The sequence below is a fragment of the Thamnophis elegans genome, chromosome Z (genome assembly GCF_009769535.1).
Source record: "Thamnophis elegans isolate rThaEle1 chromosome Z, rThaEle1.pri, whole genome shotgun sequence".
Taxonomy (NCBI): Eukaryota; Metazoa; Chordata; class Lepidosauria; order Squamata; family Colubridae; genus Thamnophis; species Thamnophis elegans.
The window spans coordinates 107,566,243-107,580,234 of NC_045558.1; the positions used below are offsets into that span (position 1 = coordinate 107,566,243).

General features: G+C 40.9%; 1 protein-coding gene and 1 long non-coding RNA gene across 3 annotated transcripts in view; one reads left to right on the forward strand and one right to left on the reverse strand.

The window, feature by feature from the left end:
• LRRC4B (leucine rich repeat containing 4B) overlaps window positions 1-13,992 on the forward strand; it is a 142,367-nt gene that overhangs the window by 86,313 nt on the left and 42,062 nt on the right. The window lies entirely within an intron of this gene.
• Window positions 5,288-13,992, reverse strand: part of LOC116522244 — an 80,576-nt gene continuing 71,871 nt past the window's right edge. For both annotated transcript variants that reach the window (XR_004256955.1, XR_004256956.1), the window contains exon 3: window positions 5,288-6,247. This is a non-coding gene — a long non-coding RNA (uncharacterized LOC116522244). The remainder of the gene's footprint in view (window positions 6,248-13,992) is intronic.

The window sequence follows — 13,992 nt, forward strand, 5'->3', positions numbered from 1 at the left end:
AGTTTCTAAGTTTGTCCAGGTGTCTTCACTTGGGATTTAACTGAAGCATAAAAAGCAAAAGAGGCTGCAGACTCTTGGAGAAATATTTGTAGACACTTGTAACCCCATAAATACAAGAATGCAGTACTTCACCATTGTGCTATGTTAAATCTTCAAAAGAAAGAAATGCTGAAATCCTTTTCCACTTTGAAATAAATAAAAGCAAATTCTCCTTAGTCAAATTGAAGTAATGGAAATAAACACTAGCATTTATGACCACATTTTCACAATGGCTTTCCAATACCTGTTTGGAATTGGTGCCTTTGTAATAATTTGCAATTGGAGAACAGCTCTGATGAACAGTATCACGAGTGGACTGAGGTTGAAGGGGAATTGCAATTATTAAAAATTCCAGCTGTGGCCTTCAATTTTAATTTTGTGTATGTCCATGGTATTTTTCATAATGGGCACCTTGGCTTCTCTCTCTCTCTCTCTCTCTCCCTCTCCCTCCCTCCCTCCCCCCCCCCCTCTCTCTCTCTCTGTGTGTGTAAGGATGTAGATCTTAAGAACATTTGATGGTCAAAGACTGCTTACCATTTGAGAAAAGCTTAAGGGTCACATCAGGTACGATCATGATACAGGTGACTTTGGAGTTTTTTTGTTTCTTGAGCTTGTTAAAACAATGTTATAGCTTATGCTAAAGTTTCAATATATTTTCTGCTTTAAAATAATAAAAAACTCTTCTACTGATTTTAAACAATAATGATTAGAATCAAACACATCAAGGTTAGGGCTGAGATTATATGTAGAGGAAAGTAGGTTGTTCATGTCCGGGTTCAGTGAAGGTTTTCATAATTACGTAGGTAATATGATCTTTTGTAGGTTTTTTTTAATTGTTCTCTTTTTCTGTTTTTCTAATCAAGAAATGGAATAACACGACCTGGTGAAATAGGTTGAGCTGAGATGGAAGCTGCTGGAAGCTGCTAACTAATTAGTTGATGGGGAGATCTCAGTACCTATACTGGAATTTCTCATACTTTATCCCAGTATGCATCTAGTTTCTTAGTTACCCTTAGATAGTCATTTATTTTATGCACATGTAAACTGCTTGATATGCATCTTAATTCTGAGTTTGTTTGCTTATTTATTTCTTTAAGAAAATGGATATGATCACCCAACTCAGTCTCAGTGACTTTGGGAGAGCTTACAAAGATAAAACCCAATATTAAAAAAACCTCAAACCATAAAAAGCAACAAACCCACTCATCCAACAACAGGACTTTGCAGAAGACTGTAAAAGTGGGGTTCTTCTTATCTTACAGTTGTCAAGTATGAGCTCATGATGCTGGTAAATCCAAATGCCTTATGTTGTCTCTGTACACAAATTGCTCTCCCACAAAACATGTGATTGAAAGCTAACATATAGCAATAGCAATAGCAGTAGACTTATATACCGCTTCATAGGGCTTTCAGCCCTCTCTAAGCGGTTTACAGAGAGTCAGCATATTGCCCCCAACAATCTGGGTCCTCATTTTACCCACCTCGGAAGGATGGAAGGCTGAGTCAACCCTGAGCCGGTGAGATTTGAACCGCTGAACTGCTGATCTAGCAGTAGCCTGCAGTGCTGCATTTAACCACTGCGCCACCTTGGCTCTATATATATCAGCCCAGAAAGACTTAATTAGCATATCTGGGGCATAGAGAATTTCAGGTTCTTTGCATCAAATGGTCTAGTAGAACTTTCCCCCAACCTAAAGTTCTCTGGATGTATTGGGACAGCTTCCAGAATTCCCAGCCAACATGACCAATGCCTGTGAATTTTGGCAATTAAATTGTGGACACTTCTGCAAAGTGCCAACTTAGGGAAGGTTGTAGCAAGCAGTAGTAAGTTTGACTGCATTTTTTTGTCTCACTTGATAAGAAACTTGCCTTGTTTCCAAATAATTCATCATCTTCTATTACCAAAGTGACAGCCTAGAGTCAGTACAGTAGAAAAGATCATGTTTCCAATAAATCAGGAAATTCCACTTGACAAAAGACTAAAGAAGTTATGTAAATCCTTGGACCTCTTGATATCAAAGTTGTCCTGAAATCAAGCACTGCTCTTGATGTCTGAATTCATCTAGGTTTTTTATGACAATGTTAAGAAAGTGATTTTTCTGAAATATTTTTGTGACTCTACACTACAGGCTTGACACGTCTTTACTTGACTTCCAAGATCAATCAAGACTAGCTACGTCTTGATAATATAGGGTAACCATAGGGCTTTATAGTGATCATACAGTCAAAGCATATATGGGAAACTGCTGGCACTATTGTAGATATGTCCAGAGTTGTGCAGATGTAGGAAAAGATCCAACTTATTTAAAGGGGTGGCCAAGAGATGCAACAGAGGCAATATGTGCATTTTTGTGCATTCTGAACCACTTTTTCCTTTCAAATCTAAATTGTTGCAAAGCCTTTTGCTAATGAATTCAGTTTCACTCAAGGAAAATTGGCTTGATCTTTCCATTGATAAGATGTTATCCAATGCCATAATGCTATGAAAAAATATCAATGCCGAATTACAGATATAAGGTTTTTCAGTTTAATTCCTGATCAAATTTCTCACTACATATTTGGATAAGCAGGTGAAGGTCAGCGCACAATTAGTGGTTCAAAGTTAGTACAGACTCTTACAGGTGTAGTATATCCATAAGACAAGCTCCCCGCCCCCAAGAATAGGTCTTCTTGTTTTAATATAGGTCTTCCCCAAGAATTGGATTACAACATGCTGTCAAATTTCCAGATTGGTTTTCCAGACCAAAATGTTTCCCTAGGTCCCGAGGAAAGTATCCTGGAATAGGTAAGGATGTGGGTGGAACAAGAGCATATCCTTTCAAGACTATAATGTGATGTTTTGAGGCAAGGTATGCAAATAAATAATGAAAAAGTGTTAAATCTTCACTTTTACGGCATAGCGTTTAAACCAGTTGCATGGTATTTCCAGAAGATCCAGTCTTGGAAACTGGTTGTTCTGCAGAAAGGAATAAAATATACAGATGCGAGGAATTCAAGGATCTGTGGTGTGTGCTAATATACCCCCTTACAGTTCCCAAGATTATTTTGGACACAATGTGGTCCTTAAAATAATCTAAAATCAGTTCTAAATCTTGTGTATGCTAGACTACACTATATCCGGGCAACTATGGCAACAGATGGGGGACCTGGGCATTTGAATCCAAAATATCTAGAGGACCCCACATCAGAGAAGACTACCTGAGCTTTTTTTTTTTTTTTTTTGCAAATCTGAAGAGGCAGCACTCTGTTTATTGTCTAGAAGTAAATGCCTCTTTTTCGTATACACAGGGTCATCAAAAAGAGTCTGAAAGTCTGCATTGGTTGTATCCAAGCTTTCTATGTTGACCTCAGTTACAAATGAGAGAGCTTGCAGAAATGGTCTACAGATATCTTTGTCCTTATTCATCTCTCTCTCATATTCTGTATGTATTCGATGCTGTTCGTTTAGTAAGGGGCCAGCTTGCCCTCTTATTCATTCCATGTCACTCAACTCACAGGCTTCTTCACCCAACTGTGACATTTGCCAGCATCAGAGTGAACTGAGATGAATCCTGTGTATCTTTCTATAACAATGCTGCTTTTTAGGAGAAGAGAGTCTTCCTTCCAGTTTTCCTTCCATATTTGTATTGCTTTTAAAGGTCAAATTGTTAGTTGGTGCTGTATTTATTTATTTTTATTATTTATAAAATAATTATTATATAAATAAATATAAATAAAATTATTTATATTATTATTCATTATATATTTTATTATAATATTTTTTTTATTAGAAATGTATTTATTTAGAAGATTTATATGCTCGCCATTTAGCTCTGGGCATCTGACAAACAATTATTCAGGGCACAAAAAAATTGGAAGGTATTTAGCCTGGCAAAAAAGGAACAAAAGTTAAAGGAAAGAAGATAACTACTTATTTTCTTCCTCATTTGCAGCTTGCATGCCTGTTAATGTTTGCAAATGCCAAATCATAAAATCAGCATTTTTAAACATCGGGATGTGTAAACTTTTTTGGAAATGTATAATTTTTCTCTGGCACCAGCATTGCTGCCTTCTGCCCTCTTTAGTACTAAATTAGAACTGCTATAGTTTCAGTCATAGAGAACCCATCCAATGTGGGTGAATTTCTTTATGCCGTGACATCAGATTATAGTGTGAAGGGTAAGTTAGTTTCTCTCCACAGTCCAGCAGTTCTTCCTTTTGTGGGATCATTACGGACAATTATTATTGCTATAGAGTCGTGGGAACAATTTCTCTTCTAAATTCTACAACAAATGTACCCTTGATTTGGCCTTGGTGGCTTTGTAGTTTGCAGGAAGAAAGATTAGAAAAAAATATCTTGGCTTTGTTTACTGTAGCCCAATTTCCAAAGTGAAGTGGTTCCACAAAGGATTTAGGAAATTGACTTTAACAGAGGGTTTTCTTTGGGATGGAATCCATGACTACTGTGGGATCATGATAGCTACAGATGATATCACACATAGTTAATGAGTGGTGTATACCATAATCATAACCACAATATAAGTTATAACATACAGATTGAACAGGGTTTTTTTAAAAATCCAAACATTAGTTATTAACGAGAGAAACCAGACCTGGTCCTTCCACATATATGATGTGGGCTTATCCATTTCATTATATTGTCCCCACCTAGATTAGTAGGCACCTTTTAACATATTAACAGCTTAATAGAGTTGGATGGGACCTTATAGGCCATCTAGTCCAACCCCCTGCTCAAGCAGGAGACCCTACACCATTTCTGACAAATGGCAGTCTAATCTTTTCTTTTTATTTCTTTTTATTCTGTAAGCCACCTGGAGTCCTTTGGGATTGGGCGGCATAGAAATCAAATAAACTCAACTCAACTTTCTTGAAAGTCTCAAGTGATGAAGCTCCCACAACTTCCGAAGGCTGTTCCATTGGTTGATTGTTCTCACTGTCAGAAAGTTTCTTCTTATTTCTAGATTGAATCTTGGTCAGTTTCCATCCATTATTCCTTGTCTGACCTCCAGATGCTTTGGAAAATAATTTGACCTCTTCCTCTCTGTGGCAGCCCCTCAAATATTGGAACACTGCTATCATGTTTCCCCTGGTCCTTCTCCTCACTAGACTAGCCATGCCCAGTTCCTGTAACCATTCTTCATATGCTTTAGTCTCCAGTCCCCTAATCATCCTGGTTGCTCTTCTCTGCACTTTTTATAGAGTCTCAACATATTTTTTATAGTGTAGTGACCAAAACTGGATGCAGTACTCTAGGTGTGGTCTTACTAGGGCTTTATAGAATGGTATTAGTATCTCACTTGATCTTGATTGTATCCCATCAGATTTTAAAGAGTGACCATCCTCTTGAAGGCTTTCAAGAAAAATGATTTCATAAACCTCTGAGTTCATTTAGTGTTTTGGACAACTTCCTAATGTTTAGGGCTGCCCTTTTGTTGTTTTAACACAGTTTCCTTTTCTTCTTGGTAGATAAAGTGAAAAATAGTTCTATCCTTCTCTTCTGTTTGAGATTATTTCAAATATTTGAAACCTGTCAGAACATCCCTACTTAGTCTTATTTTCTCTACATATCTAGTGATTTTAGTCTTTTCTTGCCGGATTTGTCTTTGAGGCTCTTATGGTTTGTGGCTGAATGCTTCTCAGCTTGTCAACATCCTCCTCTCTGCAGAATTTCTGAAATGTTAGTTCAGACTTTGAAAAAAATGTGCAAGAATTGATAAGGACAGCCATTTGGGGGTAGAAAAAAAATAAAAGAAGTAAATTATGGTTGGTCAGATGTATTTTGAGGAGGTGACACAAGAGTAGTGAAGAATGAATAATTTTAGCAGTCTGACTACTGGTAAATTGGTGCTTTGAGCTTAGTTTATGGTAGCCATTTTATAAATGGACAAGTTGCTCATGGTAGCCATCTTGTGAGCATTCCCACAATCTGTTCTGAAAACTGGAAATGTACTGCGTGTCCTCACAGGTGGGGATTTCCTGTTTTTAGTCAACACCATATTCAAAGAATTTTGCTTGTATCTGTGAAATTGATACTGCTAGTTTAGACGTTGCAAAAATGTGCAGAATTTTTTTTCCCTAACCACTGCTGAACATTTCACTTCTCAAGATTTAGGAAATATTTAGGAAACATGCATTCTTCCAAGGAAAACTAGTTCCACAGGCTTACTTGATATCAAATGAGCTTGGTGCTGCAGGTTTTCTGCTGCCCCTGCCAATAATAAAAAGGACATTAATTTTTCATGCCATTTAAAAATATTAATTCTTCACTGGGGCATAAAGTAAACATGTGGGGAGGGTTCTCTGGGAATCTGGCACTGTGCATAATGCCAGGAATGTTTTTCTGAATACATTTTCCTAGAACCACTTAATTGCACGACAGGGGTTGAACAGTTATTTGGGATTTTGAAGACAACTTGTTCCAAGGCTCAAATCATTTAAAATGAAAGATACTGAGTACAATCCGGTGGGAAGGTCCTTCTGTATGTGAGAGGCCCTTTGAAATGAATGAGAACTGGAAAAGAACACAGGAAGGAGCCCTTCCTGATGGCTTATGTACTTAAACTATGAAGATATAAAGTGCATTCATTTAAATGAATTGGTACTGCCATCTGTTAACAAATGCCAGGCCAAGCTGGGGAAAAAACTTTTTTATTGGTTATTGGAGGATATTTAGACAGGGACACTGAAAAACCCCTGGAGCATGGATGAAGTTCAGCATCTACCGTAGCAGCCATAAGCATCTTTATGATGTTGATCAAGCAAGGTGCAATTGATGTAATTTATTATTGATTACATAAAGAAGCAGCAATAATATGTTAGTAAAAGATTACCAAAGAGAGAAAACATTTTGTTGTTGGGATATGCAACAGCAATGAATGGATTTTAGCAAGCTTCCCCCCACCCCGCCTTCCCGGTAACATATTTCTGTAAATACTGGCCCACATTAAAATTAAAGAAATATCTAGCAGTTTCCCTTTTCCAACACTCCTTGGCTTTCTTAGTTTTCCCCTAAACTTGAACTTCCCCAAAATTATAATTGGAATAAAAGAAGAAAAAGCATACTATTGAAAAGCATGATCAAGAATCACGATGTATGATATGTACTTAGGAATGGGTACACATTTTAATTGAAATGTTTTTTCTTGCAATAATGAAAAAAAATTGTGATGTGGGAAAAATTAAGATTGGGAAAAACTGACATGGAAAGATTTCTTCACTTTAAGCTATGGTAGTGAGAAATCTTATACGCACTCACCTGAAAATAAGCTCAGTTAGACACAATGGGAGTAGTTTGGGGTAAACACACATAGGATTGTACTGTTGAACAATTACTTTGTGCAGCTCTCAGACACAGAAGGGGAGAATCACTTAAAAATTTCCATGTAGGAGGAGAGCTATATTAGACTATGGTAGCCAAAACTCAGGAGGAGTGGTAACATCTTTTCAGACTTAACAGACATTTTTTATTACAAGACATCATTTTTTGTCGGCTGCATTCACTTTATCAGATGGCTGAAGAGTATGTGTAGATGCCTGCAGAGTGATCTGAGCTTTGCATTTGGAATAAGGGAGACAACAATAGGTTGTTTATAGCAATAACACTTAGGCTTATATACCAACCCATATAATTTTACAGCACTCTCTGGGCAGTTTACAGTGTAGAAGCATTATTTGCATATTGCCCTCAACAATCTGGGTCCTCATTTTACCTTGGATGGAAGGATGAGTCAATCTTGAGCCCCATCAGGATTGAACTCCAAGCTGTGGGCAGAATTTGCCTGAAACACTGCATTTCAACCACTATGCCAATAGAGCTCCAGATGCAGATCACATGTAACACAGATCACAAATATTTTATTAATTTATGCTTAATTGCTCAGCCTGCTCCTAGAGTTTAAGGAATTCTGACAGTGAAGTGGTATTATCTCAAGTATCATATTAGAGAATCCCCATGGCAATATTCAAAATTACATGGAGGATGTGCCAGGCTCTGACTAGCCTGCTTCAGGACCATCCTGTCTAATATGGGCGATGGACTCCATGATTATTTGTAGTGTGGTAATTGGAGAAGTTGAACTTGTCTTGGATAGCCATTTTCAATTTCTTTCTAAATAAATTTCGTGTCAGTGCAACTATTTTCTCCTTTTGCTTGACACAGGGGATACAGAAGATGGTCTTCCAAAAGGTAAATAATGAGTCACTTATTGAAATGGGAAGCCATACAAAGTAATTGAAAGAATGGATAAAGGAATAAATAACTGGAATAAACAGAAAGTAGCACATTTCCTTCCCAGAAGTGCACATGTAAGAGTAGGTATAAAACAAAGCTCTTTTTTAAATGTACTATTGGAAAGCAAATGAATGCTGTAGGGGTTGTACCTTATGTGTATACCTGTGTTCATATTCCTGCAGGTACAGAGAGCCACAGAGATATTTTAGAAAAATTATATAGTGCAGGTACAATAATATGTTAAACCCAAGAAGTAAGGAAAGTATGATACAGATTGCCAAATCCTCAGACTTACGACTGTGCATTGTCAATCATTCACCAAGTACCCCCATTGGCAACGGCACGCAATCTGGCTGGCAGGAGAATTGCATGTTCTCATTGGTTAACTGTCTGACAGCAGGCTGTATAAAAGAGCTGTCAGACAGGCAGTGTTGTTGTTACTGTTCTGGTTCTGGTTCTAATTAAAGTATTGAAGCAACCTTCGTCTCGGTGTCTCTACCTCAGAGCAGTTCTGAGCACTGGTGATGAAGATGGCGACTGTTCCCACTTTCACCCCATTTGTACCGGAGAGAGAATCGTGGGATGCTTTTATTGAGCGTTTTGACTGTTTCACAATCACCAACGATTTTGGCGATATTTCTAATGAGCGAAAGACTGGTTATTTCCTCAGGTCATGCGGGCCAGATATGTTTTCTACAGCCCCCACGCTTGCCGCCCCAGCTATTGTCCACTCCCTGCCGTGGGACGTTTTACTGAATAAATTGAGGAGTCATTATGCCTCCAGACCAGGAGCCATTGCCAGCGCTATGCCTTTCGGCAGTGTTGTCAAAAAGAGGGAGAATCTGTCAGCCATTACTTGGCCTCTCTTAGCAATGCTGCCATACATTGTACATTCGGAAATCTTGATGAGGCACTCCTAGAACAACTGATCTGAGGCACCAGAGATGTGAGGCTGCAACTCAGGCTGTTCACCCGGTCCGAATTAATGTTACAAATCGCTGTCGACAAAGCGAGGACAACAGAACAGTCAGCCCATCCCGCGGCTGAAATTTAGAGATACCATTCCACCCAGACCATGTTGCCAGCATTAGCCCTGATCAACCAAAAATTCCTTGATGACAATGAAGCGGTGGAGGAAGAGACTGACATATGCCGCCTCAAGCTGATGGCTGTGGCCAAACTGAAGATGGCCACCAATGCCTCTCAGAAGGGTTGTTTCAGCTGTGGCAGGAATCATTTATGCTCCGCTTGCAAATTCAAGACAGGAACTTGCTGGCATTGTGGGAGGACTGGTCACCTGGCCTACGTTTGCTGCATGTTACTACCCTCCTCAGAACCGTTGGGCAGCCACCCTGTGATCCAGCCAGCTGTCCGCTGCAGGAACAGATCGGGAACTGACTGCCGTTATTGAGGGCTCCCCAGAAGAGGCAAATTGGGTGGTAAACACCACTTCTGCGGGGAAGCGGAACAACCAGAAGATGTTTCTGACTGTACTGCTGGAGGGTACTCCATGTAAAATGGAAATAGATACGGGCTCGGCCATATCCATTATTGCTTGGAGTACCCTAAAGCAGCTGGTGCCATCCGTTTCCCAGCACCAACTCAGCCCTAGTAAATGCAGGCTGAGGGATTATCAGGGAAATTCAATTAAAATTGTTGGCAATGGGGAATTCCGGGTGGAACATGGCACATTTAGAGGAACCTTGCCACTTATAGTGGTTGTTGACCCATTGGCCACTTTATTTGGATTAGATTGGTTTGCCTCTTTGGAGTTGTCAATTGCAGGGGTCAAAGAAGTTCATCCTACTGTCACTGTTGAGGACTTGGTCACTGAATTTGCCGACATTTTCACTGACACTCGGTAAATATAAGGCTCTCGGATGTCATTCAATCTTGACCTCCAGGTGGCGCCTGTGCGCTTAAAGGCTTGCAGAGTTATTTTTGCCCTTAGGGCAAAGGTGGACATGGAAATTGATAGATTGCTGGAACAGGGTCTGTTAGAGCCAGTAGATTACACCAGATGGGAGACCCCTATTGTAATTCCAATGAAATCAGACAGATTCATTGGGATCTGTACCAATTACAAATCAAGAATAAATAAAGCGCTGTAATCCAATCCCATACCCAGTTCGAGTAGTGCAGCATTTGCTAAGCCAGGGCTGGGGACAGATTTTTGCTAAACTTGACTTAGCGCATGCGTATCAACAGTTAAGAGTTGATGAGGCGATGGCAGACACCCAAATATAGTTACTCACTGAGGGGCTTTTAGATGTCACCACCTTCAATTTGGGGTATGTGTGGCCACTGGTATTTTTCAAAGTATTAATGAGAGGCTGTTCCATGGATTGCCTGGGGTCTTGCCCTATTTAATGACATGCTCATAGCGGCTGACTCTTGGGGAGAGCTAGTGACCAAGTTGAGGAGGGTCCTGGCCCGCTTTAGGGACACAGGGCTCCGTCTGAATCTAAGTGCAAGTTTGGGGTTTCTGAAGTTCAATTCCTGGGGTATCGTGTTGATGCCCAAGGCATTCACCTGACCCTGTTAAAGGTCGAGATGATTAAATTGGCTCCAACTCCAATGAACAAAGTCGAATTGCAGGCTTTTTTAGGCCTCTTAAATTTATACTCTATGTTTATGCCCCATAAGGCTTCCGTAGCGGAACCCTTACACAGATTGCCAACTCGATGGCATGGAGATGGGGCAGCCACAAAGCACATGTGTTCGCGGCTGTCAAATCTCTACTGATGCCATCAGCTGTCTTAATGCAATATGATGAGGCTCTGCCGCTAATCCTGGCTTGCGATGCTTCCCCATTCAGACTGGGAGCAGTTCTGAGCCATTGTTGCCCTAATGGTCGGGAGGGTCCCTTTGCTTATTTTTTGCACTCCTTGTCCAAGGCTGAAAGGATTTACAGCCAATTGGACAAGGAGGTGCTAGCGGCAGTGGCGGGAATCAAGCGATTCCACTACTACCTTCATGGAAGACACTTCTTACTGCTTACAGATCACAAGCCCTTTTTAGGTATTCTAGTGGGCGATTGGCCCCCTCTGGCTGTTCTCTCCTCCAAGATGTCTCACTGGACAGTATTCCTTGCGGTTTACTCATACCGTTTGGAATACCGGCTGGGAAAACAGATGGGGCATGCCGATGTCTTAAGCCGATGTCCCAGGGGGAGAGGGACCAGACTCCAGAGTCAGGAGTGCTCCTTATTGCTGATTTGGATTTACCCTTATCGGCAACAGACATCACCAGCCACTCCATGTCGGATAATGCCTCACAATTAACATCAACTACATTCCAGACCTTCCTAGCTAAATTAGGAATCTGACATGCATTGGTGGCGCCCTATCATCCTGCTACTAATGGCCGGGCTGAACATGCGGTGCGCTTAGCTAAAGAAGCACTGGAAAGAATGGGCCCAGGGGACTGGCTAGCTAAAGTGTCCACCTATTTGCTAATGCAACATGCAACACCCTACCCAGAGTCAGGCAAAAGTCCAGCAGAATTTCTTATGAGCCGGCGGTTCCAGACCTTACTAGATCGATTGCACCCTTCCTATGAATCTGACTATACTAGGACCTAGTATGGACTTTTCTAGGAGTTTCAACCCTGGGGACTGGGTTTTTGTGACAAATTTTGGAGGGGACCCGAAATGGATCCCCAGACATATTATCCAGATAACTGAGCCCTGTTCTTATAGATTCCTGTTAGAGGATGGTCAGCATTGGTGCTCCGTGGATCAGATGTGGCACTGTGAGTTGCCAGTGGGTGAAGAATACAGGCTCCTGCCACAGGACCAGTCGAGGACATCCAAATGATCACTTCCTGCTACCAGCTGGCCTGAAGGCCCAAGTCCAACTCTTCAAACTCCGATGCATCCCAAGGCGTTCTTGGCAGAAGACGCACCTGTTGCTCCCAATAGTCCAGTGAAGGAGGCAGGTCCGGTCCAGTCTGATGTGGCACCATCAACTGAAGAGGCAGGGTCAGGAGGTCATCCCCTCTGGCAGCTGAGCAAGAACTGAGATGTTCTGGGCGGAGTTGCCAGAGACCCGCCCATTTACGGGACTACATCTGCGCAATCCAGGGGAAGTGGCGCTAAGTCCTCGTACTTATGACCATGCACTGTCAATCATTCACCAAGCACCCCCATTGGCTCCGGCACGCAATCTGGCTGGTGGGAGAATTCCATGTTCTCATTGGTTAACCGTCTGAGAGCAGGCTATATAAAACAGTTGTTACTGTTCTGGTTCTGGTTCTAATTAAATCGTTGAAGCAACCTTCATCTCCGTGTCTCTACCTCAGAGTTCAGTTCTGAGCACAGAGACTCAGTCTCTACCCTAACTCGGGTGAAATCTACTTACCTAGCTACCGGTTTGCAAATGTGAGCGCGCCCGGTAGCATTTTTTTACTACTGGTTTGGGCAAACTAGTCTGAACCCGTAGCATTTCACCCCGTCATAACTCCCTGAGAAATGAGAGGGAGGAAAGTGAAACACAGACAGGTTTTCAAGGTATCGTTACTACAGCCTACATCAATGAAACATAATTTCAGTACAATGTGGGACTGTTTTCTGCCCTGCACTAACCTGAAGAGTTGATTCCCAGATCCTTTGCAAGCCTCCTTTCTCTTGTCCAGTGACTGCAGAACCACGAGAAAGGAATTGCAGGGTTCACATCACAATGTTTTACCCACTATCTTGTTCAATTTAGCACATCCCCTGTTCCCCCCCTCCACAAAAACTGTTGCAAGTTATATATAAATGATGAAATGCTGGAGCAATTAGATGAACTTCTGTAACTTGGCAGAATCTTCAGGAAATGAATTACCGTATTTTTCAGAAATGGTGAAAATCTGGGTGTGCCTTAAACATTGAATAAAGCATTTTTGGCCTCCAGAAACCCAACCCCTTCACAAAAATAGACATGCAGAGGGTTTGGGAGGCCTGCAAAGTGCTCCTGGGGGCTGGGGAGGGCAAAAACAAGTGAAAATGGGCTGTTTTTTCTTGTTTTTGTTCCCCAGCTTCCACAAGCACTCTACAAGCCTCCTAAAAGCTATGAATGCCCCCCTTTTGGCCAAAAATGGACCCATTTTTGCAAAAAAAAAAAAAAGACAATTTTTTTGCTCTTTTTTGCCCCCCCCCAACCCCCAGGAGCACTTTGCAGGCCACTCAAACTCTGCATGCCTCATTTTTCACAAAAAATGAGGTGTGCAGAGGATTTGGGAGGTCTGCAGAGTGCAAAACCTTTTTTTAAAAAAATTTACCTCTTCAAAATCTTGGTGCGTCTTATACTCTGGTGCATCTTCTACTTAGACGCATATGGTAGTAGAAAAGTCCTGGGTATATATGACTTTGTTGTAAGGAATGCATTTTGTCAAAGGATGCAAAAAAAATGGCTGTATATATTTCTACCTACATTGTTACATTGGAAGTGAGGAGTTGGGCATGTCAAGAGAAACACAAAGTAAGTGGGATGTATTGGTATTGAGCTCTTAAACAAGAAGAGAGAGGGTCAAGAATGAATGGGACTGAATGAATACAGACTGAATAAAAAGTGAATGGAGAAAACATTGAGGTAGTTTCACCATACAATGAGGATAGATGAGAATCAAATAGAAAAGCAAGTCCATGAAGGATGAATGAGCCAAGTAGAAGAGCAAGACTGATGGGGTTGCTAAGATCCTCAAAATATTTAAAGAACTAGAGGCAATATATAAAGTGCATG